Consider the following 16,333-nt stretch of genomic DNA (forward strand, 5'->3'; position numbering starts at 1 on the left):
TTGCCCAAGTACTATTTTCAAACATTTGATTTGTAATAAATAATCAACACCGTAAAAAGAAGGGAAGCATTATCTTAACACTGCAACTATTCATGTAAAAAGAACTTTACCTTAATTATTTATCCAGTCCTGTGCGATCTTTCTGGAATTGTTTGAAATGGCAGACCCCTGCGACAGTGTTGACTTATATGAACCTTTGGGGCTCTAGACAATGATTTAAAGACCAGTGGGCGTGAATGAGACAGGCCAATCAGACCACCACCACCTTGCCCCAATGTCTCCCTCTGTCCAACTTGCGTCAGCTCTCAAAAAAAAAAAAAAAAAAAAAAAAAGAGGCAGCTAACTCAGTTGACTGTTGTACATTTGGATTAAACATCAGTTACACCAATTTCTGTTTGTAGAATTTTGGCTTTTATACAGCAAAATACTCATTTACTGAAAGTTTTATCTTGACTGCTCTCATTCTGTATGAAGATGATATAAGTTGGTTGATAAAGCTTTTGGAAAATTGATGTTTCTAGGTGTATGAACTGAAGCCAAAGCATAATAATACAATAATAATAGTTATGGAGTCTGATTGTTGACTGAAGCATTATAATCAGAATGCATAGAAAATATTAGGTATAGGGGATATATATTAAAATATATTTGAATTTCTGACTTATTCGGAGGAAATTTTATAGAATGACAGACACTTCCAAATGGCACCAACTTACTTAAGGCACTGCAAGATTGAAAATTGTAAGCTCTGTCTACCACTGTTACCATTCCAAAGGCACTGTGCTGAATAAGCACAATGCTATTTGGAGTTTTTTATTTTAAAAAAAATGTTTAGAGAGAACACGAGTGGGAGAGAGGGGCAGAAGGAGAGCGAGAAAGAGAATCTTAAGCAGGCTCCTCCGACCCTGAGATCATGATCTGAGCAGAAATCAAGAGTTGGATGCTCAACCAAATAAGTTCTCCAGGCACCCCTGTTTGGAGTTTGTAAAGAACTTCTAAATGAACATTTCCTCCTTTTCAAAAAATCTATTTGGCTTTCCACAAATTAGAGAAAGTCAAAGTGTGTTGGCATATAATTTGTTCTGTTATGAAAATGTATCAATTACACATATCGGAGTGAGGTGAAAAAAAGATTAAAAATCAATCCACAATTCAGGGTTCTTTGCCTTTTAAATATTTATGACATGAGTGAACAATCTGATGACCAATCAGAAGAAATGTTAGATTACAACACATGGGTCAGCTCTCTATTTCTATAAAAACACAACTAAGCATTGTTCTTTGAGTAAGAAATTCTTAATAGTTAGTGCCCTGCAGCAGCTTAAGTAAAATGTCCATTCGCCCCTTTCTAATTTCCTTTTCAAATGTGCCCATTTGGTCTATTAACTTTAATATGGTATCTTGGCTTGTATTTGTGTCTTAGTTAGCTTGTTCTTTATTTTTCAAAATCACTCTGTAGATTTGTTTTTTTTTGTGAAAATTATTATGGTCTAGGGAAAAATTATAACAAATATATTAACTTTAACTTCAGAAAAATTTAAAGACTATTCCTTTTCAAAGCACTTCCATTGTTTAAACTGTGATCTTTCCAACTTAAGATTTTTCTTTTTGCAAAGTTACCAGATGAGTATAAGATTAAACAAGCAAAAACCTGAACTAATTGTTAGAAGATTAAATATCTGTATTCTAGTAACATTCCATTTCATAGTGGGTCAGCTGAAAAAAAATCTAATATGTGAATTTCATTCCATGGTATCTTCATATTAAAAATGATAGAGATAAATGTATAAATCACTAAAGTTTTCCTCTGTTAAAATTTTAGTTTAGATTTCATTTATAATTCAGATCTTCTTCAAATGCGCTAAATTATAGTAAACTAGCATATCAGATTAAAATAAAAAATACACATAAGAGAGGTCTATATTTCTTCTGAATCTATTCTAATTGCAAAATTCTTATCACAAACTTTGCTAACACTGACTTAAAACTCAAACATATACATATGAAAATTAATTTGATAAAAGTTAGCTGAATTAAAACAGTTTAGGAGCTTGTTTGACTATTTTCTTCCCTCAATTTTTGACATGTTTAGGTATTTCAATTAATGAAAAAACATATAGTCTGCTTTTGATGAAACTCATTGTAACTTGCCTTTCATCAGGAAAACAGACTTAACGCTATAGTTTCATGTTCTACATATTTCTTAAAATCATACGTGATGTAATTTTATATACATTTGGTAATAGGTCTTTGCTCTTTTGATTTTTAAAGCATGGCAAATGCAACATATTCATTTAGACTCTGATTTGGCTCCAGTACCACTCTAGGAAGAGGTAATGAACCAGAATATGTACCGACTTTAAAAAGTGAATACAGGGGCGCCTGGGTGGCGCAGTTGGTTAAGCGTCCGACTTTAGCCAGGTCACGATCTCGCGGTCCGTGAGTTCGAGCCCCGCGTCGGGCTCTGGGCTGATGGCTCAGAGCCTGGAGCCTGTTTCCCATTCTGTGTCTCCCTCTCTCTCTGCCCCTCCCCCGTTCATGCTCTGTCTCTCTCTGTCCCAAAAATAAATAAAAAAAACGTTGAAAAAAAAAAAAGTGAATACAATGAAAAATCTGTGGGTAGTGAAAAATGAAGCAAGTCTGGGCAAGAAGATGACAAACACTTTAACTGATCCTTCATAAAAGGAATTCATGTAAGTGTTACCAGGAGCAGATATAGGAGACTTGGTACATGGGTTAAGGAGAAAGGGGACCCAAGGGATAAGATATGACCACATAAAGGGATACCTGACTTCCCAGACTATAACACAGTTAATGTCAGCATAATTGCACAGGACTCCGGAAGATGAAGAGTCCCCTGGGGCTGAAACCATCCAAGAAGGAGTTATGGAGCCCATGGACTTTGAGGAGGACCTTCAAAGTCCACATGAGATCCCAATAGGTAGAAAGAAAAAGGAAAGGCATCCTGGGTGAAAACTGTAAACAGACTAAAGCGTGTTCTGGCAAAAAAAACAAAAAAAAAAAAAACCAAAGAAAACATAGAATGGAATAGTCCAGACTGTAAAAGAAGCTCAGAATTTTAATGATAAGGGTCTCTTGAAGGCTTCTGAGAAAAAAATTATAAAATCAGCAGGAAGGCGAGGCAGGTAGGAAGAAGGAGGAGATGGAGGCAGGGACATGGAGGTCAGTGGGGAGGTTGGCTTTGGTGATATTTACCTATCTGAGGATAATGGCAGAAGAAAAGGCAGATGGAAAGGATTTAAACCAAGGTCACTGGTGGTTTGACTCTTTCTTATACTACTGTTCCGATTTATCACTTTTACTAGCTCACCATACATGCCATGAATTTTATGTGACTATCCTATGAAAAACAAGAAACTTGCAATACAATCTTCATTTTTCTTTATATACAGGAAGAGAATACATGGTGATAACGCATCCATTTTGGCACCTCATCCATCCATCTGTGGCTATCATTTTCAGATAGTACAGAGAAGGTCTTAGAGCGTATATCCCAATATGTTATCTATTGAAAGTACAAAATTGTTGGCTCAAAATAAGTTCAGATCCTACCTATACATTGAATTAAAACTTTTCTTGCTTATATTTAAAATCACTGATTATCTTGTTTAAAATTTCCACTTTCAGTGCTGTCCTCAGAAAGTTCCAGCTGGATCAAGTCAGAATGAGTCAACAATTAAAAAAAAATGCCTTAGCCAGACCATCATGGCATTTTGCAATGACACTGAGAAAGATAACCTCTTGTTCTCATCAGAGCTGCACCCAAATTTCTAATTTTAGTCATGGGACAAAATAATACTTGGAAATATGATCTGATTATAGCCAAACTGGCAGAAGAGGGTAGAAACAGTATTGACTAAGAAGAAACCAAATTACCTAATTTTTAATAATTTTGTATCGTGTCTGTACCTGCATTCCCTTCCTTTTCTTTGCTCCTGTTTTAACTTCTCTTTAGGTCACCTACCTTTTTCTCGTCTTTCTTTTTAACCTTGCTAAAAAAGTGACACTCTTTTAGAGCAGAAAAGAACTACTTTCTTTTTGTGATGCCTTATTTTCCAAGAAGTTACTTTTTTTTTTATCATTTTCAGCCTTTAGCTTCATAAACTCAAAATCTAATAAAGTAGATCAAGTCCCGAGACTATATGTCCATCATCCTACAGTCAATATTAGTGCTTCCAAATATGGGCACTTAACATTAATCCAACTATTTCCTATCGTATTGTGGGTAAATGTCTACCTGATTTACCAAGTCATTCTTAAAAATAGACACTAGGACAACTGCAGTCAGAAACAAGATCTTGATTATTTCTTTTTGATGTAGTTTTTACCCTCTGGATTTTCATTTTCAGGCTTACAGTGTTGAAGAGAATTTGTGATTTTTTTTCTTTTGATGTCATGCTTTGGCACTCCAAATCCTTCATTTTATCTCTCAATATGGACACAAGAAAAAATGAAAGAAAAAAAATTCCATGCAGAAATGTTACAGAAATCTTCCTAAATAATTCAAATAACAGAATTCTATGATCCCGAAGGTGAGTTGACTGTGTATATACTTGAGCTACAATAGTCTTTGTATCACTTGCAGAATGATGAAAGCTTACGTATTGCTGTAGGTATCTTTTTCTATGGTTTTATAGTTTTTAACCTCAACTCACAGAATAAAAAATACAGAATAAAGGCAGATAAAACGGAATACCCCCAAAGAGCCACATGCCAAATTAATTGTAGACACAGAGCTAAAGATTAAGGGGCGCCTGGGTGGCTCAGTCGGTTAAGCATCCGACTCCTAATTTAGGTTCAGGCCATGATCTCATGGTTTGTGAGATCAAGCCCCACATTGGGCTCTGCACTGACAGCTTGGAGCCTGCTTGGGGTTCTCTCTCTCCCCCTCTCTCTGGCCCTCTCTTCCCCACTCTCTCACTCTCTCTCTGAAAAATAAATAAATAAACTTAAAAAGAACTAAAGATTAATGTTTGTCTAATCCTCCTTCAGCACAGCCTGTCAGATGTCCATCGAATCTTAGGCCACTTCCATTTTTTAAGGCTCCAAATATATTTAAAAATTTACTTAAAGCCCAAAACAGGCTTATTAAATGTAGTACATTATCAACGTGTCTATTTAGCAAATTAACACCTAAACACACATACAATACAAATGACTTTCAATAGCCTCATTTGGGGATACCTTCAGAAACTCGAAACACTCTCAAATACGAGACCTCAAAAGACTTCCCAGCCCAGGCCCCTGGAAGAGACCTTGCTTTTCTGCTCTAAAAACTCCCTGACCAAGAAAAATGCAATGACCCATGCATTCTGAGAAAGTTACTTAGTTGATGGCCTGCCCCTCTTTTCCACCCAGCCTACAGCACCTTTACAGTTATACAATGGAATGTTTTGGAAATGTTTGCATAGTCAACTACTATGTTGCAAAATTAGCAAACAAGTTTGGAGCAGGTTGACAAATTTAAGAGACTTTGCCACAGACCTAAATAGAAGATTCCTTTTAGCCTCAGCTGACCAAAAAACAAAAACAAAAACCAAAAAACAAAATGAAACAAACAAAAAACAAAAATAAAAAAACAAAAAAAAACCCAAAAAACAAAAACAAAAAACAAAAAATCTAGTTAGAAGACAGCTCATGTTGTTATTTTTGCTCTCTGCCATTTGTCTTTTCAGCAACTCAAATTCTTGTCAATCTTTATTTTTTGATCCCACATTGAAATGATGCAAAGAAAACAGTATCAAAAGTTCATTCCAACTTCTGCCTAAGCAGATCTGTCGGGGTAAAAGATAACAAGGTCTGTGAGGCTTATGGCTGGTTACGATTTAAAATAATATACCGAAATTCTAAATGCTAAATTAGAGCTTTTAAAAGTTTGCTTTGAAGAATGATTCCTACCCTTTACAATGCCTGCTTGAGGAGTCAGCCCTGGGAAGGAAGGTGATGTAGAACTATAATGATAACAACACTTCCAGCTAAATCACCTTGTTCATCTCAGTTCTTTGTACAGAATGCAGTATTAACACAATGGGAGCTTGAGTTGACTGCCTTTCTAATGAAGAACAATTGAGGGTTTAAAAATTAGTCTTTGGGGCCACAGCACAGTAAGTTCCATTGTTCTCCTTTATATTCCCATCCACCCCTTTCCTTTAAAAGCAAATTCTCTACCACAACATTTTCTAGACATTTTGATTTTGTAATTTTATCATTGATTGGAGATTGTAAACCTGGTGCCATCTTGCCTGAACTTGGACTCCCAACAGTATCTTGAGCTGTGACCCAATAGGCTGTAAGGAGGCAGAAGAACACTCAATGGGATCTTTAATGGGAAGGGGGCTCCCAAAAGGTGAGGACATGAACTTGTGCTGTAAAGGAATCAGTGTCCCTGTTAACAAGCGATATGGTCAGGCTGGCCTCAATGTTGAAATAAAGTGTGCATGTCTACCACAAACTGTTTTTCAAAGGAATCTGAGCAGAGTGAGATCTGTCACAGTTGACAATGACAGTTCTCACGGAACTGAGTCTCTCACGGAGGATTTCCTGCATCAGGTCTGTGCAGTAAATGAGGTGCAGGTTTCTGCCAGGAATGTTCGTCTCTCCTGCTGGGCTGTCAGCAACTCCAGGGCAGGGCCACAGGCTCAGAGCTCTTTGCAGGGGCTTACAGACTGATACACTCATCCTCTCTGCTGCAAGGCTTACCAGTTCCCAGCGGCAGTAAGACTACCTGGTTTTTTTGTACTTTGTGGGTGGCTTGAATGAGGAATTATAATTCCTGGAAAGCTGGGTGTAAAGTTGGTAGCATCAATCTTTCTTTAAATATAGGAAAATTGACTCAGGTAAAGTAAATGTCTTGACCTTACTTAGCAGGACAGCAGCAGAGGGGGGACATTCAGTCAGATGGTTTAGGAGGTTTGGGGATGGATTCAAGTATGTCTAGACAGCCAATTTAGTTGTAAACAATTTCTTTTGCTTGCTTAACCTTGATTAATTTTAGCCTATGCTTGGGTTATAATAGGCACTGTATAAATGTTGAATTAATGAAAGTCTCTGTTAAGGACAATGATTTCAATCTGTGCATCCAAAACCTTTCTTTGGAACTTATATATGAGGTTGCAACAGGAAACATTGTAATAATTATTTCAATTGATGGATCCTGTGATATGTTAAAATGCAATAGTTCCTGAGTTGTTCTTCTCAGAGCCAATGGTAAGGTGGGGTAAAGCGAATGCTCATATTATATGCATTAGTCCTTTTATAGAGAACTGCCTTCCCAGAATATAAAGCAATAATTACCAGTCATGTGTTCAAAGAATATTCGAGGAATAATAAAGGTATGCAAAAATTGTAACTATAGGTTTTAAAAGCAAATCACAAAATCTAACAGTAATATGATCCCTGTGTTTTTAAACTTACATATATGTACACAAACAGATTCAAAGGAAAAATGCCTGAAAGAACACCTATCAAAATACGAATAGTGGTTATCTCCCAATTGGGGAAACATGGATAATCTCTTTCTCATCAATATTTGCAAATAATCCTTAAAAATTATGGATTACTTTCACCATAAGAAAAACAATAAACGTGTATTAAAGACAAAAACAATATAAAGAGTTCCTCTCCTAGGTTTTGTAACAATTCTTTATCCCGGATAAATGTCTATTTCTGGTGAGGGTATTTTGGGTGCTTGACCAGCAATAATCAACCCTCTTGAAAAATCTTCGATTCTGAATGGGCACTTACGAGTTATTTAGAGTCAAGACAAAGTTATACATGTCCAGTTTGTTTGAAAGGAGGGATTGCTTTTTCCCTACCAGCAGGAGGTACGCTAATAGATCTCAAAATATTGTGGAGAAAAATGGACATCACGATTTCTAGCATAATGTTGTGAGATAGTCAATTTCTATTACAGTGGAAGGAGTTATCTTCATCCACTCACTCACTATTGAACACCTATGAACCAGACTTTGTGGGAGGGGCTAAGGCAATAGAGACAATAAAAAATGAAGATCCAGTCTCTGAAGCCCTGGACTCTCAAGGGAATCCACTGCTTATGTAGGTCAGGCCACTGTAAGGTAGTAGGTAAGATGCCTGTAAGAACTGAGGGGAAGGATAAGTGTGGCACCCAACTCAGTTTGAGAAAGATGGACAGGACTTCCTGGAGATGACAGCTGGGCTCAGACTAAAAGAATAAACAGGAGCTGGCCAGGATCCGAGGGATGGGGAGCAGACCACCAGCGCAGGGACAGCATGAGCAAAGGCAAAGGAGGCAAGAAGCAGCAAGCTGGGAGGCAAGCGATGGGAGAGGTAGCAGGTGGGAAGTGGGATCTCACTAGGCTTTCGGTGCCTTGTCTTTCTGTTGTTGTTGTTTAGTTCAAATGAGCTTATAAAAAAGAGCAGCTGAACAGTGCGAACACTTCACATACGTGAAGAAAATGTGTTAGAAATTGTGATAATAAAGATTGCAAACAGGAAACACACACACACACACACACACACACACACACACACACACCCCACTAGGGTAGCCTGGGGCAATTCTTGCCTGCATTACATTCTTGGAGAAAGTGTTCAGGTGGGCTGGGGCCTCTGCTTTGTGTTTAGACCATCAGGGTTGTTATCATATAATTTGGCTAAGAACAGAAAAGTTTAGGTTTATAGGTATTTTGCTTCATATCATGTAAAATACACGAGAAAGGAGCTAATTACAAGTCTTACAGAAATTGAAGTTTTAACTATAGAAATCTTGACTCTTTCTATTCTTTCCTAGCTATTTGAAGGTTATTTTTAAATTTAGAATCTAAGGTTCAACATATCTAAACTTAATTATTTTAAAATACATCGAAGTAAAGATTGATGCATAATTATGAGTAATTTATCCAGTAATATTGGTATCTTAATTTGTAAGCATCTATATTCAAATTCCTTTTTATAGCACCTAGAGTAGTATGATAAATAACAGCTTAAAGACTGATACTTCTTAATTATGGGTGATCTGATATTTACATGTGTATAAGATAATCACATAGATTCAAATAATTGTGCATGTGCTCTTAAGTTTTAAAGCTGATGGCACTTCCTTTGAATCTTGCATAAGACGTTTAACATTAGTTTTTTCATAGGAGGCCTGAAAGGAGCTTCACATTTTTGTCTTGAAAGGATCCCTATTCATCCCTTGCAGTCTACCTGGAGAAAGTTTTTGACGCCCAAAAGGATCTGAATGGATGAACAAGTTCTTCTTCCTTCGTTATGCTAGCACTTGACATTTGCAATTCAGGAAATCTGGGTTCAAGTTCTAATCCCATCATTCACTAGCTATGGGAACTATCAACAAATTGGTAAACTCTCTGGGTCTTCATTTTCTCATTTATAAAGAGTATGTAATTCTCGGGATAATAACAGGACCATTGGGAAGAGCAAATGAACTTCACATTATCATTTATTGGGGACCTACTATGTGCCAAAAATACACTTAGAAGTACACCTACAAACTGGCCAAATATTTATTTCCTGTGGAGTTCTTTTTGCCCACTGCTTGGACTACAAAACGTAGAAATGTAAATAGTTGGTAGCCACGCTTATACAGTGGTCAAAGAAATATCAGAATGGTTGTCCAATAGAGACCTGTTCATCATAAAATTGGTATGTTGACATGAAATCCTGATTCTAAATGTTTCAATTTACCTAATTCTCATCAAAATTTTCAGCAAGGTTAAAAGGTGAGCAACAGAATGCATCATCTCTAGTCTTTTTTCTTTTTCTTGCTTGTTTTCAGTAAATCAATCAGTCAGCCAGTAATCACTGAATATCTATTATATGCCCAGAATGATGCTCATCACTGTCTCCATGTCTTTAGGCCCTTCTCCTACTTTCGAGTAGAATATCTGTTGTTGTTGTTTTTTTTTCTGACTGACTGCAAGCCTTAGAATAACTGAGGAATTTTGCAGTTGATTTGATATACTTGAGAGTTCTGCTGGTATCTACATATATATTAAATTATGTGTTATATGTATTATACATGTATGTATTACACAGATGATGAGAGGGAGATCTGTATACCTGTATCTTATATCTGTTAGGAACCACAGTGCTTTCTTTTTCCTATTTAGAGAAGCATGGTCTTTATCCTTTGGTTCACATGCTATGTTCCTATGAGCGCATTGCTTTCTTATTGTCATTCTAAACCCTTTTATCAAATATGGGGCTGCTCTATGAAATGGAGAGCACACGGACTCTGGAGTCCAAATTCATGGATTTGGATCTGATTCCCATTCTGCCGCCTGCCAGCTGAGAGCTTCTGGACAAGTTAGAGTTAACCATCCCTCCTCCGCGCCCTCTGCTTCCTACGAACTGTACTGACACGTTTGTCTACATGTCTGCCCTTTTAGACTTTGAAAGTCCTTGGGAGCAGATGCTGTGCCTTATTCAGCATAGCACAGGGTCAACTAGTATAGATTCTGAGGCTTGAATGCCTGGATTTAAATCCAATTTCTGTCACTTATTAGCTGTCGGACTTGGGGCAAGTTGGCCACTTCCCTGCCTCAGGCCCTTCATCTGTAAAGAGGAGGTTATGATAGTGCCTGCCTTACACCACTGTTATGAGGAATAACTAAGTTCATATTTGTAGAGAATTTACAAGAGTGGCACATGGTAAACATTATGTATTTGTGTCTTTAAAGAATTGTCTCTGACTTCAAAACCCAGTATCACCCACTTAATACATCTTTGTTGAATAAGCAGATAAAGTCACGTAAATATTCTGGAATTCAATTTTCTCTTTCAGACTGGTCTAACAGAAACCATTATCCCAGGTTACTGTGAGAGGTAAATGAGATAATGGATATTTAATCATTATAAATGTAAAAGGTAGATGTGTTTTTTTCTTTTTTGCTGTTTATAAGGGCAATAGGACATTAGCAAAATTGATTGATCATAAAATAGTTTCGACACCTTTGCTTTGGAAGTGTATTGTCACTGTTTAATTAGACCGTTATTCCACTTGTTACACTATTGATTAGCCCTGTCGAAAAGCTAGAAAATGGCAGGTTTTGACCCTGACCCGTGGAATCTCAGAAAACAACCTCGTAATAAGACATGATTTGCAATATGTGTTTGTTTAACATTAACCAACCTGTGAAGCTGAACAGCCCCATGGTACATATTTACCCCTGAACCTGTCCTCAGAGCCAGTGTTTAAACATGTAAATGTACTGGTAGGTTTGGGTGAGGGAGAGGGTTGGCTTGGCTCGGCTTTGGGTTATTTATTTATTTTTTATTTCTTTGGTGACACCAACAAAACATGAAGACCCACAGATATACCGAGAACACATTTTCCAAATGCCAAAGGAAGTGACCTACATTTTGCTTATACTCTGGGATCTGAGCTCTTGCTGGGCATTTTTACTAATTCTAATACTAATACTAATTTTAATACCCATTTAATACTAATACTAGTATTAGTTTTAATACTAATTTCTACGGATTCTCAACTATAATTTCTACTCTCCTCAGCTATAATTCTGATCCAATCATTGTCACTTGATTCAGCTGCAAGATCCTTTTCATCATTATCAATCAGTGCATGGCTAAGCAAGCAGGCAATATGAAGGGCTCTCTGAGGCAGCTTCTTGATCAAACAGGACCCCATCACTTCCATCTTTACATCTCTTCAACACGAACAAGTCTTACAAGCAGGCACATAGGCTCCTTCTCGTTAATGTGAGGCTAACCTGGATACAACTGCTTAGAATTTGAACTGAAGTCTTTAAGACTGTGCTGTCAAATCCTGTATGAGTTCCAGTTTAATTCGATCTTTGTTAGAAATGGGAAAGCATACCTGCAGGTGTTTTCATACAGAATGCTTTATAGACATTCAAAATAACATTTGATTACAATCTTTAGTGTTCTTATAAAATATTCTTAACACTATTTGGGAAACATACCAGGTTTTTTTGTTGTTGTTGATTTTTTTTTTTTTTTTTTTTTTTTTTACCCATTAGGTGGTATGGGTATGAATGTGAATAACCGTGTGCTGCTGATGGAAGTTGGTGATGTGTACGCTGGTATTTTACTTCCTTTCTACCTCTTCCCCTTTCAGATAGTTGCTCTTTGGGTGCCTGGGTGGCTTAGTCAGTTAAACGTCCGACTTCAGCTCAGGGCATGATTTCATGCTTTGTGAGTTCGAGCCCCGCATCGGGCTGTCAGCGCAGAGCCCACTTCAGATCCTCTATCTCCCTCTTTCTCTGCCCCTCCCCCCTTTCTTTCTCAAAAATAAGTAAACATTAAAAAAAAAAACAGACAGTTGCTCTTCCAGTTGCTGACATATTGAGCTGTTTCCACACCAGTGTGAATATACTGACATGAACAAGTCCCTGTTGTCCTCCAAAACAGTAATATTGAAGTATATTTATTACATGACTATAGATGTCTTTAGGCATTGTTAGGTGTCATTATGGTAGTACCTACCCAGACTACTAAGATTCATGGTCCCAACAACCCAGTTTAAATGTCATAAGGGAGGCACCTGGGGGGCTCAGTTGGTTAAGCGGCCGACTTCGGCTCAGGTCATGATCTCACAGTTCATGAGTTCAAGACCCGTGTTGGGCTCTGTGCTGACAGCTCAGAGCCTGGAGCCTGCTTCAGATTCTGTTGCCTCCCTCGCTCTCTGCCTCTCCCGGGCTCATGCTCAGCCTCTCTTGCTTTCAAAAATAAATAAACATTTAAAAAAACAAAAAAAAAAGTTTTAAGGTAAAAGGTAAACTTAGTTAAAAAAACCAAAAGAGTCAGCCCCACTATTTGGTGGTACGATAACAAAACGAATCTGCTGAATTAGTTACAGCCCAATGCATACACTGGTTTTCCTGGGGCAATTGTTAAGTACACAATGTTTGTATCACTCCCATGCCCCATTGTCACTGCCAATGCCCCTTTAAGAAGAGAAACAATAGGAGCAAGAGCTATGTAATGAAAGAGAAGAGAAAATGAGGAGGCCAGAGTGAATTGTTGAAAGACTCCCTAGGATTGTACTCAGTGTGTTCTGGTCAGGTTTTGGATCACAAGAAACATTATTTAAATATTTCTTAAATATCCGACACAACTTATTTTTATTACACTAATATAAGGATTGAGAAATATGTGGCAAAAAGATGAAACACATTTTCAGATGTCTTAGAGAAATCTCATGATGACCTCAATAAGCTGAATCATTCCAGCTGGAGTGAAAAACTGAGGGCTCTGTTTATTCTTTTTCCTGGGATTTCAGCAAATAAAAGCACTCAGTTTTTATTATATACGTGGTCACAGATGTTTTGATATCCCCAAGAGGAATATTTAGGTGTATAAGCAGATTCACTTTTAGTATGCAGAAAAAGATGAGGTCGTGTGGCTTTGTGGCACATGCATTTTCACCTAAAATGTTTAGGAAAGGATTTTCTTTTAAAGCACTGCGTTATCTCATCTAACCACCATCAGTTATTCCATGTTGTGGTCACTGAAATCATTTGAGGATAATTGGCACAACTGATACATAAGAGAGGATGCCTGCATTGACTAGATGGGGGGACAGTTTTTCAAGGGTTCTTGGTGTTCAGAGGGCATCTGTCTCCCCCTCTGACTCTGTGAATCTTATGGAGATGCCCTCACTTTATGTCTTAGGTAGATGGGTAAATTAAGACCTCTTTTTATTTTTTAGTTCCTCATTTTTGCACAGAACAGTAACTGATTAAAGAAGGCATACGTATGCTTTATGTTTCCCCAAGTAAGATAATAACATGTAAGGAGCTGAGACTAGGACCTGGGATACAGTAAGGACTAAATAAATATTATTTATTGTTGGTGGTGGTTGTATATTTTTAAATCAGTGAACCACATAAAATAGCCTAGCTCCTTAAAATTTTTATGAGAACCTACTGTTAAGCAGGAGATTATTTTTGATTCAGAAGAATAATGGTCATGTACAAACCGCAATTGAAAAATTTTAGTCGGTATTCTTGGCTGAAAACCAGTTGGCAAGTTGAATTTCTAGGCCTACTGGCCATTTCAGGAATGGTCTCCAAACTTTTGTTATTTATAATATTCACAGATCTCCAGAAGAAATGGCTTCATTTTCTTTCCTATTTTAGGGCCCCTTAAAACATTCAGCCATTTGGGCAATAACATTTGTTGTCTTGTGTTAACTTGTTACAGAGTTAACATTTCACATGTAGGAAACCCTGAAAAAATATATATTTATAACAGACATGCTGATAAGGTCTTGATGCCCCTAGCACCACCTCTGTTGCAATGTCTGTTTGCGCCGGTCTGGTATTTAATAAAATATACAGACTTGTCATAGCAACCACTGCAACACAAAGCGTATATGTGTTTCTACGATAAGGAGAGCTTTTTTTTTTTTTTTTTAAAGGAACATTCAAAAAAGTATGTTAGATGTACAGATAGTTTAGATATTTGGCAAAATGGAAATGTATGCAGTGATGTTTTCATAGGAGACCATGATAATACTGAGAAATACTTAGAATATTCCTAAGTACTTTTCATTACTTTTTTTTTCCTCAAAAAGAATCTTAAAGGTTTAGTATATTGGGCTGCATAATAGGGACTCTGGCAAAGAAGACACAACCACAGCAGTGTAAGAGTTTGGGCTAATGACTATCATTTTATTAAATGCATGACATATAAATATGCCTTATTTTTATTTTGTCTGATAGTTTCTATACAAGTTTGAGTTTGTTAAAAGTGAAACCCACAGAATCCAAAAAGAACCCCAAACAATTTCTAAGGAGCAAATGTAAAACATTTCTTTATTTATTGTGAGAAAATTATTTGTTTTATGGCTGATGGGCAAATGACTGGGCCTTCTTTTGGCCTCAATTAGTGTATTTGGTGACCAAAGTCCCGTGGAATTTGAAGCCCATCCCACTTGACTATTTCTGTCCTTTCCCTACTCAAAAGTGTGCTCCCTAATTTATTTTCCTCAACTAGTTTTGGTGGAGAATAAAGGAGTAATAAAAATGTACTCACATGGGCTACTGAATTGTTTTCCTAAATCTTTTGCCAAACTTAAAATGTTTACAAATCTGCAAATTCAGAAATGGATACATAAATAATAATTTTGCTGGATGAATTATGATTGGATTTTTATTTCCATTCTGATTAAAAATGTTTCAAAAAGTGACTATGTAAGAAGCAACAGCTCAGAGGCACTGGGGGATCTGAGTGCAGAATAACCTCTCACCCACTGAGAGGATCAAATTCTTAGTCTGTGACAGGAGAATTCCAGGTCGGGTAACTTAATAGCTTACAGAGAAGATATAGTTTGGGATTAGGGTCAAGCCAAGCCTGTGTGACTCTGTATAATATTTTTATACTCATAAAAGTAAAAGTGTTACCAATGATATTTTGCGTATTTTAAATTGGTAATCATGAGGATAATTAAATTTAGAGTTGTCACCTTTTGTTCATGAAAATGTCTCTAGGGCCTCTCCCAGAGTTCCAACAATTGCAAACTCCCACTGCTTTGTTGTATATAAATCTACATATACCAGGGTACATTTTCAGTGTATGACCTCATTCTAATAAAATGTCTAATGTCTTTCTGATCTTACGGATTAGAGGCATTGTCTCCTGCTTGCTATCTCTCAGTGTGGGCCCAGAAACAGGATTAACACAGACGCTTGAGATGGAGAAACTTCTGGAAGCCTTTCAGTAACATACTAGGCCTAGAGGAATAGATATTTCTGAAGCCTATTCCTCTGTCTCTCGAAGCAGGTATTCCTAACCTGAGACATGAACACACACTGCCAGCCCCCCTTCACACTGCTTGTAGCTCCCTTGCCTCAAAGTGAGAACCCAGCAAGCCTTACCCTAGGACCTATGTTCCACTTATGTGTTCCAAGCCTTCACACAAAAGCATTTCTTCTTACTGTGCATCCGTTTTCCTTTCCTTTCCACTTTCAGCCTCAGTTCTTACTCTTTCCCTTAATTATTCTCAACTGGACTGACTGGGAATTCGTATATACCGTATGGGATTAAATTCATGCAACTTCAGAAAAGATGTAATGAAGCAGGTCCCTATATACGAGAGTTTTATAGTTGCATGGCTGATTACAGTTAAAAATTACCCTTGGATGTAAGTTTAAAAAAATAATAAATGCCATCATAAATTATTTCACTTACATTTCACGTACATTTCACGTACATTTCACTTACATTTAATTAACAGAAAATTATTGATAAAGGCTATATGACCTTTAAAAGGCATTTCCTAGTATATATGACTAATGTAAGCATAAGGTGCTAAATTCTCTTTTCAACA

General features: G+C 37.0%; 1 protein-coding gene across 2 annotated transcripts in view; it reads right to left on the reverse strand.

Annotated features, from left to right (window-relative positions):
• The window catches only part of SLC38A4 (solute carrier family 38 member 4), a 71,606-nt gene that overhangs the window by 41,086 nt on the left and 14,187 nt on the right, over nucleotides 1-16,333 (reverse strand). Inside the window, exon 1 of one of the 2 annotated variants that reach the window (XM_043563561.1) lies at nucleotides 111-195. The exons of the other annotated variant lie outside the window; for it this stretch is intronic. The gene's annotated coding sequence lies outside the window, so the exon portion shown is untranslated. Of the gene's footprint in view, nucleotides 1-110; nucleotides 196-16,333 lie in introns of those variants that run through there. 2 annotated transcript variants of the gene reach the window in all.

This window comes from Prionailurus bengalensis, chromosome B4 (genome assembly GCF_016509475.1).
Source record: "Prionailurus bengalensis isolate Pbe53 chromosome B4, Fcat_Pben_1.1_paternal_pri, whole genome shotgun sequence".
Taxonomy (NCBI): Eukaryota; Metazoa; Chordata; class Mammalia; order Carnivora; family Felidae; genus Prionailurus; species Prionailurus bengalensis.